The 18,008-nt window shown below is 30.2% G+C and overlaps 21 non-coding genes across 21 annotated transcripts; all 21 read left to right on the top strand.

Moving 5' to 3' along the window:
• The first annotated feature begins 439 nt into the window (after positions 1–439).
• Positions 440–513, top strand: TRNAT-AGU (transfer RNA threonine (anticodon AGU)). The gene has a single exon. It is a non-coding gene; the product is annotated as a tRNA-Thr (tRNA).
• A 437-nt stretch (positions 514–950) lies between these two features.
• On the top strand, positions 951–1,023 carry TRNAT-CGU (transfer RNA threonine (anticodon CGU)). The gene has a single exon. It is a non-coding gene; the product is annotated as a tRNA-Thr (tRNA).
• A 946-nt stretch (positions 1,024–1,969) lies between these two features.
• Positions 1,970–2,042, top strand: TRNAT-CGU (transfer RNA threonine (anticodon CGU)). The gene has a single exon. It is a non-coding gene; the product is annotated as a tRNA-Thr (tRNA).
• A 946-nt stretch (positions 2,043–2,988) lies between these two features.
• TRNAP-AGG (transfer RNA proline (anticodon AGG)) lies at positions 2,989–3,061 on the top strand. Its single transcript has one exon. It is a non-coding gene; the product is annotated as a tRNA-Pro (tRNA).
• Positions 3,062–4,008: 947 nt separating this feature from the next.
• TRNAT-CGU (transfer RNA threonine (anticodon CGU)) lies at positions 4,009–4,081 on the top strand. Its single transcript has one exon. It is a non-coding gene; the product is annotated as a tRNA-Thr (tRNA).
• Positions 4,082–5,538: 1,457 nt separating this feature from the next.
• Positions 5,539–5,612, top strand: TRNAT-AGU (transfer RNA threonine (anticodon AGU)). The gene has a single exon. It is a non-coding gene; the product is annotated as a tRNA-Thr (tRNA).
• A 437-nt stretch (positions 5,613–6,049) lies between these two features.
• Positions 6,050–6,122, top strand: TRNAT-CGU (transfer RNA threonine (anticodon CGU)). The gene has a single exon. It is a non-coding gene; the product is annotated as a tRNA-Thr (tRNA).
• A 432-nt stretch (positions 6,123–6,554) lies between these two features.
• Positions 6,555–6,628, top strand: TRNAT-AGU (transfer RNA threonine (anticodon AGU)). The gene has a single exon. It is a non-coding gene; the product is annotated as a tRNA-Thr (tRNA).
• A 947-nt stretch (positions 6,629–7,575) lies between these two features.
• Positions 7,576–7,649, top strand: TRNAT-AGU (transfer RNA threonine (anticodon AGU)). The gene has a single exon. It is a non-coding gene; the product is annotated as a tRNA-Thr (tRNA).
• Positions 7,650–8,086: 437 nt separating this feature from the next.
• On the top strand, positions 8,087–8,159 carry TRNAT-CGU (transfer RNA threonine (anticodon CGU)). The gene has a single exon. It is a non-coding gene; the product is annotated as a tRNA-Thr (tRNA).
• Positions 8,160–9,106: 947 nt separating this feature from the next.
• On the top strand, positions 9,107–9,179 carry TRNAT-CGU (transfer RNA threonine (anticodon CGU)). Its single transcript has one exon. It is a non-coding gene; the product is annotated as a tRNA-Thr (tRNA).
• Positions 9,180–10,636: 1,457 nt separating this feature from the next.
• TRNAT-AGU (transfer RNA threonine (anticodon AGU)) lies at positions 10,637–10,710 on the top strand. Its single transcript has one exon. It is a non-coding gene; the product is annotated as a tRNA-Thr (tRNA).
• Positions 10,711–11,147: 437 nt separating this feature from the next.
• On the top strand, positions 11,148–11,220 carry TRNAT-CGU (transfer RNA threonine (anticodon CGU)). Its single transcript has one exon. It is a non-coding gene; the product is annotated as a tRNA-Thr (tRNA).
• A 432-nt stretch (positions 11,221–11,652) lies between these two features.
• Positions 11,653–11,726, top strand: TRNAT-AGU (transfer RNA threonine (anticodon AGU)). The gene has a single exon. It is a non-coding gene; the product is annotated as a tRNA-Thr (tRNA).
• A 947-nt stretch (positions 11,727–12,673) lies between these two features.
• TRNAT-AGU (transfer RNA threonine (anticodon AGU)) lies at positions 12,674–12,747 on the top strand. The gene has a single exon. It is a non-coding gene; the product is annotated as a tRNA-Thr (tRNA).
• A 437-nt stretch (positions 12,748–13,184) lies between these two features.
• TRNAT-CGU (transfer RNA threonine (anticodon CGU)) lies at positions 13,185–13,257 on the top strand. The gene has a single exon. It is a non-coding gene; the product is annotated as a tRNA-Thr (tRNA).
• Positions 13,258–14,203: 946 nt separating this feature from the next.
• On the top strand, positions 14,204–14,276 carry TRNAT-CGU (transfer RNA threonine (anticodon CGU)). Its single transcript has one exon. It is a non-coding gene; the product is annotated as a tRNA-Thr (tRNA).
• A 435-nt stretch (positions 14,277–14,711) lies between these two features.
• TRNAT-AGU (transfer RNA threonine (anticodon AGU)) lies at positions 14,712–14,785 on the top strand. Its single transcript has one exon. It is a non-coding gene; the product is annotated as a tRNA-Thr (tRNA).
• Positions 14,786–15,733: 948 nt separating this feature from the next.
• On the top strand, positions 15,734–15,807 carry TRNAT-AGU (transfer RNA threonine (anticodon AGU)). Its single transcript has one exon. It is a non-coding gene; the product is annotated as a tRNA-Thr (tRNA).
• A 437-nt stretch (positions 15,808–16,244) lies between these two features.
• Positions 16,245–16,317, top strand: TRNAT-CGU (transfer RNA threonine (anticodon CGU)). Its single transcript has one exon. It is a non-coding gene; the product is annotated as a tRNA-Thr (tRNA).
• Positions 16,318–17,769: 1,452 nt separating this feature from the next.
• On the top strand, positions 17,770–17,843 carry TRNAT-AGU (transfer RNA threonine (anticodon AGU)). Its single transcript has one exon. It is a non-coding gene; the product is annotated as a tRNA-Thr (tRNA).
• The last annotated feature ends 165 nt before the right edge of the window (positions 17,844–18,008 follow it).

The raw sequence follows: 18,008 nt of genomic DNA, 5'->3' as shown, positions 1-18,008 counted from the left end.
CCTAATTGTTTTCTCCATGCTTTCCAAATAATTTTCATCAAACACGTGTTGAATACAATTTAAGAATAAACATCTGGTTCTATGAACTTTAGAATAAGTTATCTTAAAAATTAAATAAAATGCTTGGTATTGTGAAGATTTTTGTAGGAATGCATTGACTGAAATAGGGAAAAGAAAATGACAAAGAACAAGATAGAGGTGAATGATCACTCTATTTTTGAATTCAACTAATCCATTCTTCAGCAAGGTATATTTTAAAATGATATGAATAGAGGTAAACTTCAAATTAGAGAGGTGTTTTTGAATAAGTGAAGAGTCTTTATTCATCTTAAGTGTTTGAGTGGAGAAGTGTGTGGACTTAGAAAAGAACATGAAAGTGAAAAAGCAATATTCTCTTGAACACCATAAAGAAAAGTGTTTCAAAATTAAGAATCAAGTGGGTGCTGTGGCTTAGCTGGTTAAAGCGCCTGTCTAGTAAACAGGAGATCCTGAGTTCAACTCTCAGCAGTGCCTTGCTTTGCTCATTTTTATATAACAAATCATTTTCATTAGGCCTTATTCCGATACAAATAAAATATAAAAGTCTGATTCATCTTACTACTGAAAAGATCATCTTAAACCTTATAAAAACCCAAGTATTTTCAAGATTATAGAATGAATACTGTTATTGCAAAATGAAAAAAATACATATCTATGAGAAAGACGTAGATGAAATTTCTACCTAGATTTGAGCAATATTAATACCTTCATGAAAAAAAATTGTAAAGAATTCAAGAAATGAAATTGGGTTTTATAAGAGTACCTGTTTATTAAAACATATTAATCCTTGCGTAGTGATTGAGTATCTTTTCGTGTTTAAGATTACAATACATATAAAGAAGAATTTATAGCAGAAAACACATATTCATCATCAACAATACATTATTTATGCATTTTTTACTATTAACTTTGGTGCTGTGGCTTAGTGGTTAAAGCGCCTGTCTCGTAAATAGGAAATCCTGAGTTCAATTCTCAGCAGCACCTAACTGTTTTCTCCATGCTTTCCGAATAATTTTCATCAAACAAGTGTTGAATACAATTTAAGAATAAACATCTGGTTCTATGAACTTTAGAATAAGTTATCTTAAAAATTAAATAAAATGCTTGGTATTGTGAACATTTTTGTAGGAATGCATTGACTGAAATAGGGAAAAGAAAATGACAAAGAACAAGATAGAGGTGAATGATCACTCTATCGTTGAATTCAACTAATCCATTCTTTAGCAAGGTATATTTTAAATTGATATGAATAGGGTAAACTTCAAATTAAAGAGGTGTTTTTGAATAAGTGAAGAGTCTTCATTCATCTTAAGTGTTTGAGTAGAGAAGTGTGTGAACTTAGAAAAAAATATGAAAGTGAAAAAGCAATATTCCCTTGAACACCATAAAGAAAAGTGTTTCAAAATTAAGAATCAAGTGGGTGCTGTGGCTTAGCTGGTTGAAGCGCCTGCCTAGTAAACGGGAGATCCTGAGATCAACTCCCAGCAGCGCCTTGCTTTTCTCATTGTTATATAACAAAACATTTTCATTAGGTCTTATTCCGATACAATTTAAATATAAAAGTCTGATTCATCTTACTGTTAAAAAGATCATCTTAAACCTTATAAAAACGCAAGTATTTTCAAGATTATAGAATGAATACTGTTATTGCAAAATGAAAAAAACTACATATCTATGAGAAAGACGTAGATGAAATTTCTACCTAGATTTGAGCAATATTAATACCTTCATGAATAAAATTGTAAAGAATTCAAGAAATGAAATTGGGTTTTATAAGAGTACCTGTTTATTAAAACATATTAATCCTTGCGTAGTGATTGAGTATCTTTTCGTGTTTAAGATTACAATACATATAAACAAGAATTTATAGCAGAAAACACATTTTCATCATCAACAATAAATTATTTATGCATTTTTTACTATTAACGTTGGTGCTGTGGCTTAGTGGTTAAAGCGCCTGTCTCGTAAACAGGAAATCCTGAGATCAAATCTCAGCAGCACCTAACTGTTTTCTCCATGCTTTCCGAATAATTTTAATCAAACACATGTTGAATACAATTTAAGAATAAACATCTGGTTCTATGAACTTTAGAATAAGTTATCTTAACAATTAAATAAAATGATTGGTATTGTGAAGATTTTTGTAGGAATGCATTGACTGAAATAGGGAAAAGAAAATGACAAAGAACAAGATAGAGGTGAATGATCACTCTATTGTTGAATTCAACTAATCCATTCTTCAGCAAGGTATAGTTTAAAATGATATGAATAGGGTAAACTTCAAATTAGATAGGTGTTTTTGAATAAATGAAGAGTCTTCATTCATCTTAAGTGTTTGAGTAGAGAAGGTTGTGAACTTAGAAAAGAATATGAAAGTGAAAAAGCAATATTCCCTTGAACACCATAAAGAAAAGTGTTTCAAAATTAAGAATCAAGTGGGTGCTGTGGCTTAGCTGGTTGAAGCGCCTACCTAGTAAACGGGAGATCCTGAGATCCACTCTCAGCAGCGCCTTGCTTTTCTCATTGTTATATAACAAATCATTTTCATTAGGTCGTATTCCGATACAATTTAAATATAAAAGTCTGATTCATCTTACTGTTAAAAAGATCATCTTAAACCTTATAAAAACCCAAGTATTTTCAAGATTATAGAATGAATACTGTTATTGCAAAATGAAAAAAACTACATATCTATGAGAAAGACGAAGATGACATTTCTACCTAGATTTGAGCAATATTAATACCTTCATGAATAAAATTGTAAAGAATTCAAGAAATGAAATTGGATTTTATAAGAGTACCTGTTTATTAAAACATATTAATCCTTGCGTAGTGATTGAGTATCTTTTCGTGTTTAAGATTACAATACATATAAAGAAGAATTTATAGCAGACAACACATTTTCATCATCAACAATAAATTGTTTATGCATTTTTTACTATTAATGTTGGTGCTGTGGCTTAGTGGTTAAAGCGCCTGTCTAGGAAACAGGAAATCCTGAGTTCAAATCTCAGCAGCACTTAATTGTTTTCTCCATGCTTTCCAAATAATTTTCATCAAACAAGTGTTGAATACAGTTTAAGAATAAACATCTGGTTCTATGAACTTTAGAATAAGTTATCTTAAAAATTAAATAAAATGCTTGGTATTGTGAAGATTTTTGTAGGAATGCATTGACTGAAATAGGGAAAAGAAAATGACAAAGAACAAGATAGAGGTGAATGATCACTCTATTTTTGAATTCAACTAATCCATTCTTTAGCAAGGTATATTTTAAATTGATATGAATAGGGTAAACTTCAAATTAGAGAGGTGTTTTTGAATAAGTGAAGAGTCTTCATTCATCTTAAGTGTTTGAGTAGAGAAGTGTGTGAACTTAGAAAAGAATATGAAAGTGAAAAAGCAATATTCCCTTGAACACCATAAAGAAAAGTGTTTCAAAATTAAGAATCAAGTGGGTGCTGTGGCTTAGCTGGTTGAAGCGCCTGTCTAGTAAACAGGAGATCCTGAGTTCAACTCCCAGCAGCGCCTTGCTTTTCTCATTGTTATATAACAAATCATTTTCATTAGGTCTTATTCCGATACAATTAAAATATAAAAGTCTGATTCATCTTACTGTTAAAAAGATCATCTTAAACCTTATAAAAACCCAAGTATTTTCAAGATTATAGAATGAATACTGTTATTACAAAATGAAAAAAACTACATATCTATGAGAAAGACGTAGATGAAATTTCTACCTAGATTTGAGCAATATTAATACCTTCATGAATAAAATTGTAAAGAATTCAAGAAATGAAATTGAGTTTTATAAGAGTACCTGTTTATTAAAACATATTAATCCTTGCGTAGTGATTGAGTATCTTTTCGTGTTTAAGACTACAATACATATAAAGAAGAATTTATAGCAGAAAACACATTTTCATCATCAACAATAAATGATTTATGCATTTTTTTAATATTACCGTTGGTGCTGTGGCTTAGTGGTTAAAGCTCCTGTCTCGTAAACAGGAAATCCTGAGTTCAAATCTCAGCAGCACCTTATTGTTTTCTCCATGCTTTCCGAATAATTTTCATCAAACAAGTGTTGAATACAGTTTAAGAATAAACATCTGGTTCTATGAACTTTAGAATAAGTTAACTTAAAAATTAAATAAAATGCTTGGTATTGTGAAGATTTTTGTAGGAATGCATTGACTGAAATAGGGAAAAGAAAATGACAAAGAACAAGATAGAGGTGAATGATCACTCTATTTTTGAATTCAACTAATCCATTCTTCAGCAAGGTATATTTTAAAATGATATGAATAGGGTGAAATTCAAATTAGAGAGGTGTTTTTGAATAAGTGAAGAGTCTTCATTCATCTTAAGTGTTTGAGTGGAGAAGTGTGTGGACTTAGAAAAGAATATGAAAGTTCAAAAGCAATATTCTCTTGAACACCATAAAGAAAAGTGTTTCAAAATTTAGAATCAAGTGGGTGCTGTGGCTTAGCTGGTTAAAGCCCCTGTCTAGTAAACAGGAGATCCTGAGTTCAACTCCCAGCAGCGCCTTGCTTTTCTCATTGTTATATAACAAATCATTTTCATTAGGTCTTATTCCGATACAATTAAAATATAAAAGTCTGATTCATCTTACTGTTAAAAAGATCATCTTAAACCTTATAAAAACCCAAGTATTTTCAAGATCATGGAATGAATACTGTTTTTGCAAAATGAAAAAAACTACATATCTATGAGAAAGACGTAGATGAAATTTCTACCTAGATTTGAGCAATATTAATACCTTCATGAATAAAATTGTAAAGAATTCAAGAAATGAAATTGAGTTTTATAAGAGTACCTGTTTATTAAAACATATTAATCCTTGCGTAGTGATTGAGTATCTTTTCGTGTTTAAGATTACAATACATATAAAGAAGAATTTATAGCAGAAAACACATTTTCATCATCAACAATAAATGATTTATGCATTTTTTTTAATATTACCGTTGGTGCTGTAACTTAGTGGTTAAAGCTCTTGTCTCGTAAACAGGAAATCCTTAGTTCAAACCTCAGCAGCACCTAATTGTTTTCTCCATGCTTTCCAAATAATTTTCATCAAACAAGTGTTGAATACAATTTAAGAATAAACATCTGGTTCTATGAACTTTAGAATAAGTTATCTCAAAAATAAAATAAAATGATTGGTATTGTGAAGATTTTTGTAGGAATGCATTGACTGAAATAGGGAAAAGAAAATGACAAAGAACAAGATAGAGGTGAATGATCACTCTATTGTTGAATTCAACTAATCCATTCTTCAGCAAGGTATATTTTAAAATGATATGAATAGAGGTAAACTTCAAATTAGAGAGGTGTTTTTGAATAAGTGAAGAGTCTTCATTCATCTTAAGTGTTTGAGTGGAGAAGTGTGTGGACTTAGAAAAGAATATGAAAGTGAAAAAGCAATATTCTCTTGAACACCATAAAGAAACGTGTTTCAAAATTTAGAATCAAGTGGGTGCTGTGGCTTAGCTGGTTAAAGCGCCTGTCTAGTAAACAGGAGAGCCTGAGTTCAACTCTCAGCAGTGCCTTGCTTTTCTCATTGTTATATAACAAATCATTTTCATTAGGTCTTATTCCGAAACAATTAAAATATAAAAGTCTGATTCATCTTACTGTTGAACAGATCATCTTAAACCTTATAAAAACCCAAGTATTTTCAAGATTATAGAATGAATACTGTTATTGCAAAATGAAAAAAACTACATATCTATGAGAAAGACGTAGATGAAATTTCTACCTAGATTTGAGCAATATTAATACCTTCATGAATAAAATTGTAAAGAATTCAAGAAATGAAATTGGGTTTTATAAGAGTACCTGTTTAATAAAACATATGAATCCTTGCGTAGTGAGTGAGTATCTTTTCGTGTTTAAGATTACAATACATATAAAGAAGAATTTATAGCAGAAAACACATTTTCATCATCAACAATAAATTATTTATGCATTTTTTACTATTAGCGTTGGTGCTGTGGCTTAGTGGTTAAAGCGCCTGTCTCGTAACCAGGAAATCCTGAGTTCAATTCTCAGCAGCACCTGTTTTCTCCATGCTTTCCGAATAATTTTCATCAAACAAGTATTGAATACAATTTAAGAATAAACATCTGGTTCTATGAACTTTAGAATAAGTTATCTTAAAAATTAAATAAAATGCTTGGTATTGTGAAGATTTTTGTAGGAATGCATTGACTGAAATAGGGAAAAGAAAATGACAAAGAACAAGATAGAGGTGAATGATCACTCTATTTTTGAATTCAACTAATCCATTCTTCAGCAAGGTATATTTTAAAATGATATGAATAGAGGTAAACTTCAAATTAGAGAGGTGTTTTTGAATAAGTGAAGAGTCTTTATTCATCTTAAGTGTTTGAGTGGAGAAGTGTGTGAACTTAGAAAAGAATATGAAAGGGAAAAAGCAATATTCTCTTGAACACTATAAAGAAAAGTGTTTCAAAATTAAGTATCATGTGGGTGCTGTGGCTTAGCTGGTTAAAGCGCCTGTCTAGTAAACAGGAGATCCTGAGTTCAACTCCCAGCAGCGCCTTGCTTTTCTCATTGTTATATAACAAATCATTTTCATTAGGTCTTATTCCGATACAATTAAAATATAAAAGTCTGATTCATCTTACTGTTAAAAAGATCATCTTAAACCTTCTAAAAACCCAAGTATTTCCAAGATTATAGAATGAATACTGTTATTGCAAAATGAAAAAAACTACATATCTATGAGAAAGATGTAGATGAAATTTCTACCTAGATTTGAGCAATATTAATACCTTCATGAATAAAATTGTAAAGAATTCAAGAAATGAAATTGAGTTTTATAAGAGTACCTGTTTATTAAAACATATTAATCCTTGCGTAGTGATTGAGTATCTTTTCGTGTTTAAGATTACAATACATATAAAGAAGAATTTATAGCAGAAAACACATTTTCATCATCAACAATAAATGATTTATGCATTTTTTTAATATTACCGTTGGTGCTGTGGCTTAGTGGTTAAAGCGCATGTCTCGTAAACAGGAAATCCTGAGTTAAAATCTCAGCAGCACCTAATTGTTTTCTCCATGCTTTCCAAATAATTTTCATCAAACAAGTGTTGAATACAATTTAAGAATAAACATCTGGTTCTATGAACTTTAGAATAAGTTATCTTAAAAATTAAATAAAATGCTTGGTATTGTGAAGATTTTTGTAGGAATGCATTGACTGAAATAGGGAAAAGAAAATGACAAAGAACAAGATAGAGGTGAATGATCACTCTATTTTTGAATTCAACTAATCCATTCTTCAGCAAGGTATATTATAAAATGATATGAATAGAGGTAAACTTCAAATTAGAGAGGTGTTTTTGAATAAGTGAAGAGTCTTTATTCATCTTAAGTGTTTGAGTGGAGAAGTGTGTGGACTTAGAAAAGAATATGAAAGTGAAAAAGCAATATTCTCTTGAACACCATAAAGAAAAGTGTTTCAAAATTAAGAATCAAGTGGGTGCTGTGGCTTAGCTGGTTAAAGCGCCTGTCTAGTAAACAGGAGATCCTGAGTTCAACTCTCAGCAGTGCCTTGCTTTGCTCATTTTTATATAACAAATCATTTTCATTAGGCCTTATTCCGATACAATTAAAATATAAAAGTCTGATTCATCTTACTACTGAAAAGATCATCTTAAACCTTATAAAAACCCAAGTATTTTCAAGATTATAGAATGAATACTGTTATTGCAAAATGAAAAAAATACATATCTATGAGAAAGACGTAGATGAAATTTCTACCTAGATTTGAGCAATATTAATACCTTCATGAAAAAAAATTGTAAAGAATTCAAGAAATGAAATTGGGTTTTATAGGAGTACCTGTTTATTAAAACATATTAATCCTTGCGTAGTGATTGAGTATCTTTTCGTGTTTAAGATTACAATACATATAAAGAAGAATTTATAGCAGAAAACACATATTCATCATCAACAATACATTATTTATGCATTTTTTACTATTAACTTTGGTGCTGTGGCTTAGTGGTTAAAGCGCCTGTCTCGTAAATAGGAAATCCTGAGTTCAATTCTCAGCAGCACCTAACTGTTTTCTCCATGCTTTCCGAATAATTTTCATCAAACAAGTGTTGAATACAGTTTAAGAATAAACATCTGGTTCTATGAACTTTAGAATAAGTTATCTTAAAAATTAAATAAAATGCTTGGTATTGTGAAGATTTTTGTAGGAATGCATTGACTGAAATAGGGAAAAGAAAAGGACAAAGAACAAGATAGAGGTGAATGATCACTCTATTTTTGAATTCAACTAATCCATTCTTTAGCAAGGTATATTTTAAATTGATATGAATAGGGTAAACTTCAAATTAGAGAGGTGTTTTTGAATAAGTGAAGAGTCTTCATTCATCTTAAGTGTTTGAGTAGAGAAGTGTGTGAACTTAGAAAAGAATATGAAAGTGAAAAAGCAATATTCCCTTGAACACCATAAAGAAAAGTGTTTCAAAATTAAGAATCAAGTGGGTGCTGTGGCTTAGCTGGTTGAAGCGCCTGTCTAGTAAACAGGAGATCCTGAGTTCAACTCCCAGCAGCGCCTTGCTTTTCTCATTGTTATATAACAAATCATTTTCATTAGGTCTTATTCCGATACAATTAAAATATAAAAGTCTGATTCATCTTACTGTTAAAAAGATCATCTTAAACCTTATAAAAACCCAAGTATTTTCAAGATTATAGAATGAATACTGTTATTGCAAAATGAAAAAAACTACATATCTATGAGAAAGACGTAGATGAAATTTCTACCTAGATTTGAGCAATATTAATACCTTCATGAATAAAATTGTAAAGAATTCAAGAAATGAAATTGAGTTTTATAAGAGTACCTGTTTATTAAAACATATTAATCCTTGCGTAGTGATTGAGTATCTTTTCGTGTTTAAGACTACAATACATATAAAGAAGAATTTATAGCAGAAAACACATTTTCATCATCAACAATAAATGATTTATGCATTTTTTTAATATTACCGTTGGTGCTGTGGCTTAGTGGTTAAAGCTCCTGTCTCGTAAACAGGAAATCCTGAGTTCAAATCTCAGCAGCACCTTATTGTTTTCTCCATGCTTTCCGAATAATTTTCATCAAACAAGTGTTGAATACAGTTTAAGAATAAACATCTGGTTCTATGAACTTTAGAATAAGTTAACTTAAAAATTAAATAAAATGCTTGGTATTGTGAAGATTTTTGTAGGAATGCATTGACTGAAATAGGGAAAAGAAAATGACAAAGAACAAGATAGAGGTGAATGATCACTCTATTTTTGAATTCAACTAATCCATTCTTCAGCAAGGTATATTTTAAAATGATATGAATAGGGTGAAATTCAAATTAGAGAGGTGTTTTTGAATAAGTGAAGAGTCTTCATTCATCTTAAGTGTTTGAGTGGAGAAGTGTGTGGACTTAGAAAAGAATATGAAAGTTCAAAAGCAATATTCTCTTGAACACCATAAAGAAAAGTGTTTCAAAATTTAGAATCAAGTGGGTGCTGTGGCTTAGCTGGTTAAAGCCCCTGTCTAGTAAACAGGAGATCCTGAGTTCAACTCCCAGCAGCGCCTTGCTTTTCTCATTGTTATATAACAAATCATTTTCATTAGGTCTTATTCCGATACAATTAAAATATAAAAGTCTGATTCATCTTACTGTTAAAAAGATCATCTTAAACCTTATAAAAACCCAAGTATTTTCAAGATCATGGAATGAATACTGTTATTGCAAAATGAAAAAAACTACATATCTATGAGAAAGACGTAGATGAAATTTCTACCTAGATTTGAGCAATATTAATACCTTCATGAATAAAATTGTAAAGAATTCAAGAAATGAAATTGAGTTTTATAAGAGTACCTGTTTATTAAAACATATTAATCCTTGCGTAGTGATTGAGTATCTTTTCGTGTTTAAGATTACAATACATATAAAGAAGAATTTATAGCAGAAAACACATTTTCATCATCAACAATAAATGATTTATGCATTTTTTTTAATATTACCGTTGGTGCTGTAACTTAGTGGTTAAAGCTCTTGTCTCGTAAACAGGAAATCCTTAGTTCAAACCTCAGCAGCACCTAATTGTTTTCTCCATGCTTTCCAAATAATTTTCATCAAACAAGTGTTGAATACAATTTAAGAATAAACATCTGGTTCTATGAACTTTAGAATAAGTTATCTCAAAAATAAAATAAAATGATTGGTATTGTGAAGATTTTTGTAGGAATGCATTGACTGAAATAGGGAAAAGAAAATGACAAAGAACAAGATAGAGGTGAATGATCACTCTATTGTTGAATTCAACTAATCCATTCTTCAGCAAGGTATATTTTAAAATGATATGAATAGAGGTAAACTTCAAATTAGAGAGGTGTTTTTGAATAAGTGAAGAGTCTTCATTCATCTTAAGTGTTTGAGTGGAGAAGTGTGTGGACTTAGAAAAGAATATGAAAGTGAAAAAGCAATATTCTCTTGAACACCATAAAGAAACGTGTTTCAAAATTTAGAATCAAGTGGGTGCTGTGGCTTAGCTGGTTAAAGCGCCTGTCTAGTAAACAGGAGAGCCTGAGTTCAACTCTCAGCAGTGCCTTGCTTTTCTCATTGTTATATAACAAATCATTTTCATTAGGTCTTATTCCGAAACAATTAAAATATAAAAGTCTGATTCATCTTACTGTTGAACAGATCATCTTAAACCTTATAAAAACCCAAGTATTTTCAAGATTATAGAATGAATACTGTTATTGCAAAATGAAAAAAACTACATATCTATGAGAAAGACGTAGATGAAATTTCTACCTAGATTTGAGCAATATTAATACCTTCATGAATAAAATTGTAAAGAATTCAAGAAATGAAATTGGGTTTTATAAGAGTACCTGTTTAATAAAACATATGAATCCTTGCGTAGTGAGTGAGTATCTTTTCGTGTTTAAGATTACAATACATATAAAGAAGAATTTATAGCAGAAAACACATTTTCATCATCAACAATAAATTATTTATGCATTTTTTACTATTAGCGTTGGTGCTGTGGCTTAGTGGTTAAAGCGCCTGTCTCGTAACCAGGAAATCCTGAGTTCAATTCTCAGCAGCACCTGTTTTCTCCATGCTTTCCGAATAATTTTCATCAAACAAGTATTGAATACAATTTAAGAATAAACATCTGGTTCTATGAACTTTAGAATAAGTTATCTTAAAAATTAAATAAAATGCTTGGTATTGTGAAGATTTTTGTAGGAATGCATTGACTGAAATAGGGAAAAGAAAATGACAAAGAACAAGATAGAGGTGAATGATCACTCTATTTTTGAATTCAACTAATCCATTCTTCAGCAAGGTATATTTTAAAATGATATGAATAGAGGTAAACTTCAAATTAGAGAGGTGTTTTTGAATAAGTGAAGAGTCTTTATTCATCTTAAGTGTTTGAGTGGAGAAGTGTGTGAACTTAGAAAAGAATATGAAAGGGAAAAAGCAATATTCTCTTGAACACTATAAAGAAAAGTGTTTCAAAATTAAGTATCATGTGGGTGCTGTGGCTTAGCTGGTTAAAGCGCCTGTCTAGTAAACAGGAGATCCTGAGTTCAACTCCCAGCAGCGCCTTGCTTTTCTCATTGTTATATAACAAATCATTTTCATTAGGTCTTATTCCGATACAATTAAAATATAAAAGTCTGATTCATCTTACTGTTAAAAAGATCATCTTAAACCTTCTAAAAACCCAAGTATTTCCAAGATTATAGAATGAATACTGTTATTGCAAAATGAAAAAAACTACATATCTATGAGAAAGATGTAGATGAAATTTCTACCTAGATTTGAGCAATATTAATACCTTCATGAATAAAATTGTAAAGAATTCAAGAAATGAAATTGAGTTTTATAAGAGTACCTGTTTATTAAAACATATTAATCCTTGCGTAGTGATTGAGTATCTTTTCGTGTTTAAGATTACAATACATATAAAGAAGAATTTATAGCAGAAAACACATTTTCATCATCAACAATAAATGATTTATGCATTTTTTTAATATTACCGTTGGTGCTGTGGCTTAGTGGTTAAAGCGCATGTCTCGTAAACAGGAAATCCTGAGTTAAAATCTCAGCAGCACCTAATTGTTTTCTCCATGCTTTCCAAATAATTTTCATCAAACAAGTGTTGAATACAATTTAAGAATAAACATCTGGTTCTATGAACTTTAGAATAAGTTATCTTAAAAATTAAATAAAATGCTTGGTATTGTGAAGATTTTTGTAGGAATGCATTGACTGAAATAGGGAAAAGAAAATGACAAAGAACAAGATAGAGGTGAATGATCACTCTATTTTTGAATTCAACTAATCCATTCTTCAGCAAGGTATATTATAAAATGATATGAATAGAGGTAAACTTCAAATTAGAGAGGTGTTTTTGAATAAGTGAAGAGTCTTTATTCATCTTAAGTGTTTGAGTGGAGAAGTGTGTGGACTTAGAAAAGAATATGAAAGTGAAAAAGCAATATTCTCTTGAACACCATAAAGAAAAGTGTTTCAAAATTAAGAATCAAGTGGGTGCTGTGGCTTAGCTGGTTAAAGCGCCTGTCTAGTAAACAGGAGATCCTGAGTTCAACTCTCAGCAGTGCCTTGCTTTGCTCATTTTTATATAACAAATCATTTTCATTAGGCCTTATTCCGATACAATTAAAATATAAAAGTCTGATTCATCTTACTACTGAAAAGATCATCTTAAACCTTATAAAAACCCAAGTATTTTCAAGATTATAGAATGAATACTGTTATTGCAAAATGAAAAAAATACATATCTATGAGAAAGACGTAGATGAAATTTCTACCTAGATTTGAGCAATATTAATACCTTCATGAAAAAAAATTGTAAAGAATTCAAGAAATGAAATTGGGTTTTATAGGAGTACCTGTTTATTAAAACATATTAATCCTTGCGTAGTGATTGAGTATCTTTTCGTGTTTAAGATTACAATACATATAAAGAAGAATTTATAGCAGAAAACACATATTCATCATCAACAATACATTATTTATGCATTTTTTACTATTAACTTTGGTGCTGTGGCTTAGTGGTTAAAGCGCCTGTCTCGTAAATAGGAAATCCTGAGTTCAATTCTCAGCAGCACCTAACTGTTTTCTCCATGCTTTCCGAATAATTTTCATCAAACAAGTGTTGAATACAATTTAAGAATAAACATCTGGTTCTATGAACTTTAGAATAAGTTATCTTAAAAATTAAATAAAATGCTTGGTATTGTGAAGATTTTTGTAGGAATGCATTGACTGAAATAGGGAAAAGAAAAGGACAAAGAACAAGATAGAGGTGAATGATCACTCTATCGTTGAATTCAACTAATCCATTCTTTAGCAAGGTATATTTTAAAATTATATGAATAGGGTAAACTTCAAATTAGAGAGGTGTTTTTGAATAAGTGAAGAGTCTTCATTCATCTTAAGGTTTTGAGTGGAAAAGGGTGTGAACTTAGAAAAGAATATGAAAGGGAAAAAGCAATATTCTCTTGAACACCATAAAGAAAAGTGTTTCAAAATTAAGAATCATGTGGGTGCTGTGGCTTAGCTGGTTAAAGCGCCTGTCTAGTAAACAGGAGATCCTGAGTTCAACTCCCCGCAGCGCCTTGCTTTTCTCATTGTTATATAACAAATCATTTTCATTAGGTCTTATTCCGATACAATTAAAATATAAAAGTCTGATTCATCTTACTGTTAAAAAGATCATCTTAAACCTTATAAAAACCCAAGTATTTTCAAGATTATAGAATGAACACTGTTATTGCAAAATGAAAAAACTACATATCTATGAGAAAGACGTAGATGAAATTTCTACCTAGATTTGAGCAATATTAATACCTTCATGAATAAAATTGTAAAGAATTCAAGAAATGAAATTGAGTTTTATAAGAGTAGCTGTTTATTAAAACATATTAATCCTTGCGTAGTGATTGAGTATCTTTTCGTGTTTAAGATTACAATACATATAAAGAAGAATTTATAGCAGAAAACACATTTTCATCATCAACAATAAATGATTTATGCATTTTTTTAATATTACCGTTGGTGCTGTGGCTTAGTGGTTAAAGCTCCTGTCTCGTAAACAGGAAATCCTGAGTTCAAATCTCAGCAGCACTTAATTGTTTTCTCCATGCTTTCCAAATAATTTTCATCAAACAAGTGTTGAATACAGTTTAAGAATAAACATCTGGTTCTATGAACTTTAGAATAAGTTATCTTAAAAATTAAATAAAATGCTTGGTATTGTGAAGATTTTTGTAGGAATGCATTGACTGAAATAGGGAAAAGAAAATGACAAAGAACAAGATAGAGGTGAATGATCACTCTATTTTTGAATTCAACTAATCCATTCTTCAGCAAGGTATATTTTAAAATGATATGAATAGGGTAAAATTCAAATTAGAGAGGTGTTTTTGAATAAGTGAAGAGTCTTCATTCATCTTAAGTGTTTGAGTGGAGAAGTGTGTGGACTTAGAAAAGAATATGAAAGTGAAAAAGCAATATTCTCTTGAACACCATAAAGAAAAGTGTTTCAAAAGTTAGAATCAAGTGGGTGCTGTGGCTTAGCTGGTTAAAGCGCCTGTCTAGTAAACAGGAGATCCTGAGTTCAACTCTCAGCAGTGCCTTGCTTTTCTCATTGTTATATAACAAATCATTTTCATTAGGTCTTATTCCGATACAATTAAAATATAAAAGTCTGATTCATCTTACTGTTAAAAAGATCATCTTAAACCTTATAAAAACCCAAGTATTTTCAAGATTATGGAATGAATACTGTTATTGCAAAATGAAAAAAACTACATATCTATGAGAAAGACGTAGATGAAATTTCTACCTAGATTTGAGCAATATTAATACCTTCATGAATAAAATTGTAAAGAATTCAAGAAATGAAATTGAGTTTTATAAGAGTACCTGTTTATTAAAACATATTAATCCTTGCGTAGTGATTGAGTATCTTTTCGTGTTTAAGATTACAATACATATAAAGAAGAATTTATAGCAGAAAACACATTTTCATCATCAACAATAAATGATTTATGCATTTTTTTTAATATTACCGTTGGTGCTGTAACTTAGTGGTTAAAGCTCTTGTCTCGTAAACAGGAAATCCTTAGTTCAAACCTCAGCAGCACCTAATTGTTTTCTCCATGCTTTCCAAATAATTTTCATCAAACAAGTGTTGAATACAATTTAAGAATAAACATCTGGTTCTATGAACTTTAGAATAAGTTATCTCAAAAATAAAATAAAATGATTGGTATTGTGAAGATTTTTGTAGGAATGCATTGACTGAAATAGGGAAAAGAAAATGACAAAGAACAAGATAGAGGTGAATGATCACTCTATTGTTGAATTCAACTAATCCATTCTTCAGCAAGGTATATTTTAAAATGATATGAATAGAGGTAAACTTCAAATTAGAGAGGTGTTTTTGAATAAGTGAAGAGTCTTCATTCATCTTAAGTGTTTGAGTGGAGAAGTGTGTGGACTTAGAAAAGAATATGAAAGTGAAAAAGCAATATTCTCTTGAACACCATAAAGAAACGTGTTTCAAAATTTAGAATCAAGTGGGTGCTGTGGCTTAGCTGGTTAAAGCGCCTGTCTAGTAAACAGGAGATCCTGAGTTCAACTCTCAGCAGTGCCTTGCTTTTCTCATTGTTATATAACAAATCATTTTCATTAGGTCTTATTCCGAAACAATTAAAATATAAAAGTCTGATTCATCTTACTGTTGAACAGATCATCTTAAACCTTATAAAAACCCAAGTATTTTCAAGATTATAGAATGAATACTGTTATTGCAAAATGAAAAAAACTACATATCTATGAGAAAGACGTAGATGAAATTTCTACCTAGATTTGAGCAATATTAATACCTTCATGAATAAAATTGTAAAGAATTCAAGAAATGAAATTGGGTTTTATAAGAGTACCTGTTTAATAAAACATATGAATCCTTGCGTAGTGAGTGAGTATCTTTTCGTGTTTAAGATTACAATACATATAAAGAAGAATTTATAGCAGAAAACACATTTTCATCATCAACAATAAATTATTTATGCATTTTTTACTATTAGCGTTGGTGCTGTGGCTTAGTGGTTAAAGCGCCTGTCTCGTAACCAGGAAATCCTGAGTTCAATTCTCAGCAGCACCTGTTTTCTCCATGCTTTCCGAATAATTTTCATCAAACAAGTATTGAATACAATTTAAGAATAAACATCTGGTTCTATGAACTTTAGAATAAGTTATCTTAAAAATTAAATAAAATGCTTGGTATTGTGAAGATTTTTGTAGGAATGCATTGACTGAAATAGGGAAAAGAAAATGACAAAGAACAAGATAGAGGTGAATGATCACTCTATTTTTGAATTCAACTAATCCATTCTTCAGCAAGGTATATTTTAAAATGATATGAATAGAGGTAAACTTCAAATTAGAGAGGTGTTTTTGAATAAGTGAAGAGTCTTTATTCATCTTAAGTGTTTGAGTGGAGAAGTGTGTGAACTTAGAAAAGAATATGAAAGGGAAAAAGCAATATTCTCTTGAACACCATAAAGAAAAGTGTTTCAAAATTAAGTATCATGTGGGTGCTGTGGCTTAGCTGGTTAAAGCGCCTGTCTAGTAAACAGGAGATCCTGAGTTCAACTTCCAGCAGCGCCTTGCTTTTCTCATTGTTATATAACAAATCATTTTCATTAGGTCTTTTTCCGATACAATTAAAATATAAAAGTCTGATTCATCTTACTGTTAAAAAGATCATCTTAAACCTTCTAAAAACCCAAGTATTTCCAAGATTATAGAATGAATACTGTTATTGCAAAATGAAAAAACTACATATCTATGAGAAAGATGTAGATGAAATTTCTACCTAGATTTGAGCAATATTAATACCTTCATGAATAAAATTGTAAAGAATTCAAGAAATGAAATTGAGTTTTATAAGAGTACCTGTTTATTAAAACATATTAATCCTTGCGTAGTGATTGAGTATCTTTTCGTGTTTAAGATTACAATACATATAAAGAAGAATTTATAGCAGAAAACACATTTTCATCATCAACAATAAATGATTTATGCATTTTTTTAATATTACCGTTGGTGCTGTGGCTTAGTGGTTAAAGCGCATGTCTCGTAAACAGGAAATCCTGAGTTAAAATCTCAGCAGCACCTAATTGTTTTCTCCATGCTTTCCAAATAATTTTCATCAAACAAGTGTTAAATACAATTTAAGAATAAACATCTGGTTCTATGAACTTTAGAATAAGTTATCTTAAAAATTAAATAAAATGCTTGGTATTGTGAAGATTTTTGTAGGAATGCATTGACTGAAATAGGGAAAAGAAAATGACAAAGAACAAGATAGAGGTGAATGATCACTCTATTTTTGAATTCAACTAATCCATTCTTCAGCAAGGTATATTTTAAAATGATATGAATAGAGGTAAACTTCAAATTAGAGAGGTGTTTTTGAATAAGTGAAGAGTCTTTATTCATCTTAAGTGTTTGAGTGGAGAAGTGTGTGGACTTAGAAAAGAATATGAAAGTGAAAAAGCAATATTCTCTTGAACACCATAAAGAAAAGTGTTTCAAAATTAAGAATCAAGTGGGTGCTGTGGCTTAGCTGGTTAAAGCGCCTGTCTAGTAAACAGGAGATCCTGAGTTCAACTCTCAGCAGTGCCTTGCTTTGCTCATTTTTATATAACAAATCATTTTCATTAGGCCTTATTCCGATACAATTAAAATATAAAAGTCTGATTCATCTTACTACTGAAAAGATCATCTTAAACCTTATAAAAACCCAAGTATTTTCAAGATTATAGAATGAATACTGTTATTGCAAAATGA

Source organism: Lissotriton vulgaris, chromosome 12 (assembly GCF_964263255.1).
Source record: "Lissotriton vulgaris chromosome 12, aLisVul1.2, whole genome shotgun sequence".
NCBI lineage: Eukaryota > Metazoa > Chordata > Amphibia > Caudata > Salamandridae > Lissotriton > Lissotriton vulgaris.
Note: the sequence above shows the minus strand (reverse complement) of the source record. Positions and strands in the feature narration are given on the sequence as shown.